This window comes from Bos indicus x Bos taurus, chromosome 5 (genome assembly GCF_003369695.1).
Source record: "Bos indicus x Bos taurus breed Angus x Brahman F1 hybrid chromosome 5, Bos_hybrid_MaternalHap_v2.0, whole genome shotgun sequence".
NCBI classification, from domain to species: Eukaryota; Metazoa; Chordata; class Mammalia; order Artiodactyla; family Bovidae; genus Bos; species Bos indicus x Bos taurus.
This window is the reverse complement of record NC_040080.1, coordinates 8,794,855-8,801,994: the sequence shown is the minus strand read 5'-3', so window position 1 is coordinate 8,801,994 and position 7,140 is coordinate 8,794,855. Positions and strand designations below refer to the sequence as shown.

The 7,140-nt window shown below is 37.8% G+C and overlaps 1 protein-coding gene across 1 annotated transcript in view; it reads left to right on the top strand.

The window, feature by feature from the left end:
* The window catches only part of GRAP2 (GRB2 related adaptor protein 2), a 65,883-nt gene continuing 58,743 nt past the window's right edge, over positions 1 to 7,140 (top strand). Inside the window, exon 1 of the mRNA XM_027540725.1 lies at positions 1 to 220. The gene's annotated coding sequence lies outside the window, so the exon portion shown is untranslated. The remainder of the gene's footprint in view (positions 221 to 7,140) is intronic.

Genomic DNA, 7,140 nt, shown 5'->3' with positions numbered 1-7,140 from the left:
GGTAGTTTGGAGGAGGGAGTAAGAAGTCGGGGAGGAGGAGGCACTCAATGGATCTGCGAGCCTGTGCCCTGGTTTAGTGCGCTATGTGGACGACAGCCCAAGGTGGATCCGGGCTCTGAAATGCAGTCATTTTGACGTCGGAATTCAGCTTCCTTCTTGCAAGAGAGAATTCTGACCATTCGGTGCAAAGCCATAGACTCAACCTCTTCTCTTCTGAAAGGTATGTCTTTATGCAACATCAGTCTACACGCTCTAGAGGTCTCAGATTTTTACTATTTGCAGAATGTTCTCTTGGAGTCAATCTAATTAAAATGAATCCCCTGGGCTCTGTAAATATTGGTTTTAATTTTCAGCTCATCAGCTAAGGTCTCTAAATCTTTTTCTGTAACAGTGTTTGTAGTGGTAGGATTCAACTTCCAGTGAATGAACTAGAAGACTTGCTCCTTTCAGCCAACGTTATCCAAGAAGACTCCACTAATTGACTTCTGAGCCATCTCAGGGAAAGACTCTGGACCTGGGAGTACAAGGGTGGAATTCCCCTTCACCAGTGTCAGCATTTGTTCCGAATTAGCGTGGGTGTGGGAGGTGGAGGGCAGAGTAGCAATGAATGAACACAAGTACTGCATGGTCAGGATTTGTTCCTGGGGCTTGCATTTCTACTTCTGTTAGTGTTTATGTTGCCTATATGTTGCCTTTATAAAGAACCCCAGATTGAGTTCCTTTACAAAAAGAAAACTGTACTTTGAAATGAGATTTGAGAGAGTGTTGTCTATATTTATCCTTTTATTAACAGTTAACACTGTGTCCCTAAGACCATCTTCAGTTCAGGCATAAAATCTGAACACAACTCTTTGACACCCTACTCTTTGAACCTGAGGATTGAATATACCCACCAAAGATTAATCCAATTTAAAAATATCATGCTTACATATCTGGAATTAGATCTTGTTAATAAAGTATATGTAACTTCATCTGTACATTACTGAAAGTATACAACCCCAGATGAATTAAGAGAAGGGAAAAATGTTTAGGATCTAAAACTCCAATAGAAAAGATTACATTTGCTCATGTTCTGTCATCTGAGGGTGGGAAACCTCAGGTTGAAAAATGTTTCATTACCTACAACTGCATTTATCATAGATTTATTAGTTTTTCAGTGGGTCCTCTTTTCTTTTCTCTTCTTTTTTTCTTATTTTAGTTTCAGAAAGGACTGAGTATAAGCGTATTCTGCTTTAACAACCCAGTATTGTTTATAAAACTTCACTTTTATAAAATAATTTTAAAATGATCCTCTTTACAAAAGGATTCATTATTAAATAAGGAGCACCAATAAAATTGAGAACCATCTAACTGTATTTAAATTTCAAATTTTAAAAAATTTGATTTGTACCCTTTTGGAGAACTGGGAGTGGTTTTTTGGGTAAAGGGAGACAGTCCTATATCATTGAATAAAACTATATTTTTAGATTGAACTTAGAATGTCTCCCATATAGTAAACTGTAATCTGATTCTCCCATTATAATAGATTTTATTTTTTTTAATGACTTTACTGAAGCATAGGGGAAGGAGGTGATCGATTTGTTCAAAATGAAGAAATATCTCTATTGCTAATATAATATCCTTTTGAATATCTTTCATATCTTAGGCCCTAATGAAAATCTTCTATCTTTTTTAAAAATTTCAATTGTTCTACATCTATTTCTTAGGGATATTGTAAGAATAAATGAGTTAACATAGATATGAAATGGCTTAGGAAAAAGGTGCTGTGAAAACACAAGGTGATATCAGTATTAATGATTTCTTTGAATCTTGATCATTTTCTTCCCACCTTTTATACAAAATATATCTGACTTACTGCCTGAAGCCATCTCTTTTATGTCTTTGCCTTCTGGAGGGGCTGAAAATGAGCCTACTTCCCACATGTTTATTGATTCTCAGAGAATAACACCTGTAGGTTTTGGTGATTTGCAGGGCTCGTGCCTGAAACAGAGCTTGCTTCTTTTCCTCACTCAGGAAAAGTCTACAACCACTCCAGTATTCTTGCCTGGAGAATCCCATGGACAGAGGAGCCTGGCTGGCCACGGTCCATGGGATCGCAGAGAGTCGGACACGACTGAAATGACTGAGCACGCACGCATTTAAACATGTGTTATTGTGGGTGATTCCATTGGGATTTCTTAAACAAGTTATAGTTGATACTTGATTAGTCTGAGGAACAGAGGCTTCATTTTTGTGCAGTCATGAAACTCAAAACTTGGTGAAGAATCTTTATGGCCTAAGTTATTTGAATCAAAGGATGAGACCAACCGACCCTCCTATTTGTCCACCTCAAGTACGTAACTCAGCATGTCTTGATCTACAAAGGAACAACACAGCCTCCTGTGCGTGCATCTTTTTTTGACCTCTTTACAGTTTCTTTGGAAAATGTAGCCTCATTTAACAAATGAATGTTTATTAACACATTGTACATTTACTACATGTCAGGCCTTGTTCTAGGCACTGAGTTCTCTTCGACAATGTTAATATTACATTAGGTTTCAATGAACCAATGAACCAATGGGATATTCAGTAAGTAATTTTTAGAAGACAGATTAAAAAAATCCATTCACAGCAAACATTTTGTAATTAAAAGAAATTATTACTAAGTACGTGAAGATTAAAGTCTTAAACTGCCCTCCAAAGAAGATATAAGACCTACGTCTTATGAACAAAGTGAAGAGAATGTCTAAACATAAAGAAAAGTTGAAATATTTGTACAGTGAATAATTCCATACTTACCTCCTAGATTCAACAGCTGCTAACTTTTTGACATATTTGTTCCACCTATATGTATCTCTTTCTAACTACTTGTAAGTTACAGACAAAATGATACTTCACCCCTAGATAATTCGGTACACATCAAAGAATAAGAACATTCTCCTACATAACTGCAATGCCATCATTATACCTAAGAAGATGAACAGTGATTCATTAATATCTAGTATCTAGACCATATCTAACCTTAACCATTTGTCCCCCAAATGTCTTCCATACCTTAAAAAAAACTAAGATCTAATTTTTTTTAAAGAAAAAAATATTTTTTTACATGAAGGCTTCATGTCTTTTATTCAACATTAGTGTTTTTGAAAAGGTTAGGTGTTGTCTTGTTGAATGTTCTAATTTGTTTTTGCCTAGCGGTGTCATTTAATTTGTTCCTCTATCCTCAATATTTCCCATAAACTCCAAATTAGAAATAAAGCATTGATTACATTTCAATTGAACGCATTTTACAAGGTGCTCCATATTGTATCTCAACAGGAGACACTTAGTTCCAGATTTCCCCTCTATTTGTGACACTCGGTTTGATCGGGGCTCAAGGTAGTGATCTCAGTTCAGGGATCCTTTTGCAATTAACAAGTAGTGTGGCAAGATAATGCTTAGGCTTTGTGATGATATCCTGTTTCCCAACAAACCTCACTTAATGGCTTTAGGTGATAATCCTTTCCTAAATCAACTATTTGTTTGGGGGTCATATACATTTTCCGTATACTTTGAAGAAGGATTAGACATACACATTCATTGTTATCAGCAGCCACAGCAGATATTTGAGTGTTTTGTTAAGTTCAGGTAATAACAACCATGATGATGATGATAGTAATAAGTAACACTTACTGAGAGCTTGCTGTAGGTCTAGGTTTGAGAGCCAATCCTTCAGTTACTAACTAGGCCAATTGGGACAAGATACTTAGTCTTTCTATGTCTTAGGTTCTTTAGCTATAAAATGAGAGTGATAATGGTAGCTATCTTATCATACTGTTTTGAAGATTAAGTAATTTATACACATAAAGTTTCTGAAACAGTATCTGTTATTGCTATTTGCCAAGAGCACTGTACCAGTGTTAACTCATTTTGCTTCTCCTAAGGGCGCAATGAAGCAAGGGCTAATATTACCCTTCTTTTGTAAGTGAGGAAACTGGGGTGCAGAGAGTTTAGGTCACTTGCACAAGGTCACTTAACTAGTATATGGTAGAGCCTTGATTTGAACCCAGGTGGTCTGATTCCAGAGCATTCTCTCCAAAGGCTTCTGACACATGGAATGAGAAGGAACAGAAATGGAACTGAACGAAAAGCAGCTACAGCCTGCCCCCACCCTGGCATCCTATCACCGCCCAAGTTTTAAGTTCTTTTGAGTTATTCAAAACCTGAGACTCTTGCTACCAAAATATATTTTAGGTTTTGTTCATCTGATAATAGCACTCTAGTAAGCATAGATGAGTATGCTTATTGCAATTCTATAGTTTCAGGCTCTGTATAAGAAAGTCTAAGTGAAAGAGAGAATGTTAAGACTGGAAAATGTAGAACTATTCAGTATAAAGGAAGAGGAAGGGGAAAAACTGAAAGGAATAATACAAGAAGGGAGTTATGAGACCTCAGAGTCTTGGGGCAGAAGATGACATTTTGATACAGTCAAGGGGAGAAAATGCCTCTCGTTTTTTACATTACTGTACTGTGTAAAATTTTACCACTAAAACACAAGAGTATAGCCATTGTCAGATTCATAAAAGACCACATTGGATTTCTTTATGGGATGATGGATGAGTCTTGATAGTAGGTAACTTCTCTGGTTGGTTATCTCGGTCACTCAGACATTCCATAAGTCAGTCTGTGTCTTTGGAAATACATAACTGTACACAGAAAAGGCCTCACAAACCAGGCATTGGTCCCTACCCCTTCATTAACATTAAAAAAGGATTCCAGTGCTGTCTTATTCACTCCTTCTATTGCTGCTACAGAAAGCTCTCAAGTATGATTTTCTAAAGAGAACTAAAAATAAATGAGAAAAAAAATCCAACATTAATGTTTCTACGCATTTCCAACACAAGCATTGCTAAATTGGTCCTGCCTTTTTATGTTTTTTAATGAAAAGCAGGCTAATTGATCAACTGGTCATGAATAATACTTTTTCATTTGTTTTTCTCCACACCTCTCAGCCTTCCAGAACCACAGGCTTAATGTGGCAGCCTACAAATGGTTTACGATTTGTGTTTATTGTCTGGTGCTTTATGGGAAAATACTGGAAACACACTGCTGGAAACTCTGTAGGAACTCAGTAAATAATAAGTAGATAGTTCTCTTGCTAAATATGATTTTAAAGAAAAATCTTTTAAAATACCTAGGACATTCTACTAAGGAAGTACACTAGTAGGAAAAAAAAAAACCTGGTTGATTTATCATTTGAATTTTCATCTTCATTTTATAAGTTATAGACTTTTAGTAGTTTAGGGAGCAAAGCGTGAGGTCAGATTAATTCCCCTCTCCCGAACAGATTTGTATTCTAAAAATGTGGATTATTGAATTGTAAAGCTAGCAAGGAGATCCCAACTACACATTAAATCTAAGAAAATTGTCATATTTTAATACATTATATCAACCTTTTACATTGATCATAAACATGTTGATATCCACAGCACAGAGGTTCTTACTGGTGGTGGTGAGGCTAAAGGAGCAGGGGAGTTTCAGAGACACATTTAGGAAGCTGATGAAAGCTATAGAAGCACCAGGGGTGGAAAAAAATATGCCTAGCATCATTCACACACACCTTTACACAGAATATTCAGTGGCTCATGGACACTCCCTGTCTCCCCCTCCACCACCGCCAACAGTGTCCATCCATATATCTTCAGAAGGAAAAACATGCTTTATATGGAATTCTTTTTTTTTAACCTTACCTTTTTTTTTTTTTTTTACCTGAGCCTTATAAAGTTTTAAAAAGCATTTTCACACATTATCTCGTTTGATCTGCCTATGATCTGTGAGGCAGGCAGACCACATATTTTGCCTCTCATGTTGCAGAGTGGGAAGGGCAAAGCTCGCAAGTTTAAGTGAGTTGCTCAAGGTAATTTTGCTAATGTCTACCAAGACATAGTACCAAGGCTGTGAAATTGTAGCCAGGGTTCCTTCTCCCACACTGGTCTGGGCACAGCATCAAGAAACTCTTGACGCAGGTTCTGGAAATCTGAATTCTGGCTTTATTGGAAATTACCTGCGTGACCTTGAACGTGACACTATAACCTCTCTGGGCCTCAGTTTCCTTCTCTGTTGAGTGAGAGGTTAGACCACATGTTCTCTGAAGCCCCTTCCGTTCTCTGTTGCAAACTATCTCATCCTCCTGCAGTCTGAGAGCAGAGAAAAATGACCTTTTCAGTGACAGATGGCAAGAACATTCACCCTTCCCTGTAGGTCATAAGAGCTGGCGTCCGGTTCAGATGGGTTCCTTTCTAATGTCCAAATCCTGTTAGAAACTAGCAGCATGGATCCTGCTTTTGTGGGCTACTTGTGTGTCGTGCCGCTGGTTGCCTCCTTTTCCTGCAGGGCTGGCAGTCTCGCAACAATTTTGCTCCAACACTGTGCTCTGCATCAGACAGACGTACCACGGTATTTTATGATCCCTCTTGGGTAGTTCAGGATATGATATGGAAATAAAGAATGCTGATGGACTTATTTGGGGCTGATAGAACTTATCCTTCTAAAAAGGTTATTTCTCTTGAAGGACGCACATCTTCCACCTGATTTTTCATCACTAACAGTTATTTCCTTTAACGTCTCTGAAATGTGCTTGGAAATTGGAGTTGAGAGAGAGCTAGCAGCACTGAACACAGATGCCCTGAGATGAGAAAGGATGTGACCAAACCCTTTGTTTTGGGAGATGGTTGAAGAATCTTTGAGTCAGTATAATTAGGACAAATTTGTGTGTTAGCCTTTGTTTCAGATTTCTAAAAAGTGTCCACAGTGCATGGATATACAAAACCCATGACACAGCCCCAGTTTTATTTTGGACTTCTCCAGGAAGATAAAACAAGCAGAAAATTCTCATGCTTTGGATGTCAGTAAACCAGGCTTTTGTAATATCAGTTGTCAAACGGTGGTAACTCAGAATCAAAGTTCTTCTACGCATCACAGGAACCACCCTGCTCTTGGTCTTCTGAAGCATCTGAGCCAAGAGCTATTAGCACAGACAGACTGGCTACCCCAGCAGCCAAAAAGGTGTCAGTCTCTATTTGTGATTAACAGCCAATGATAAAAAATCGGGGGCCCTGTCCTTTTGCTCACTGCATTTTCTACCTGAACGTCAGGCTGGAAAGTGGAATTGTATTAGCTTCT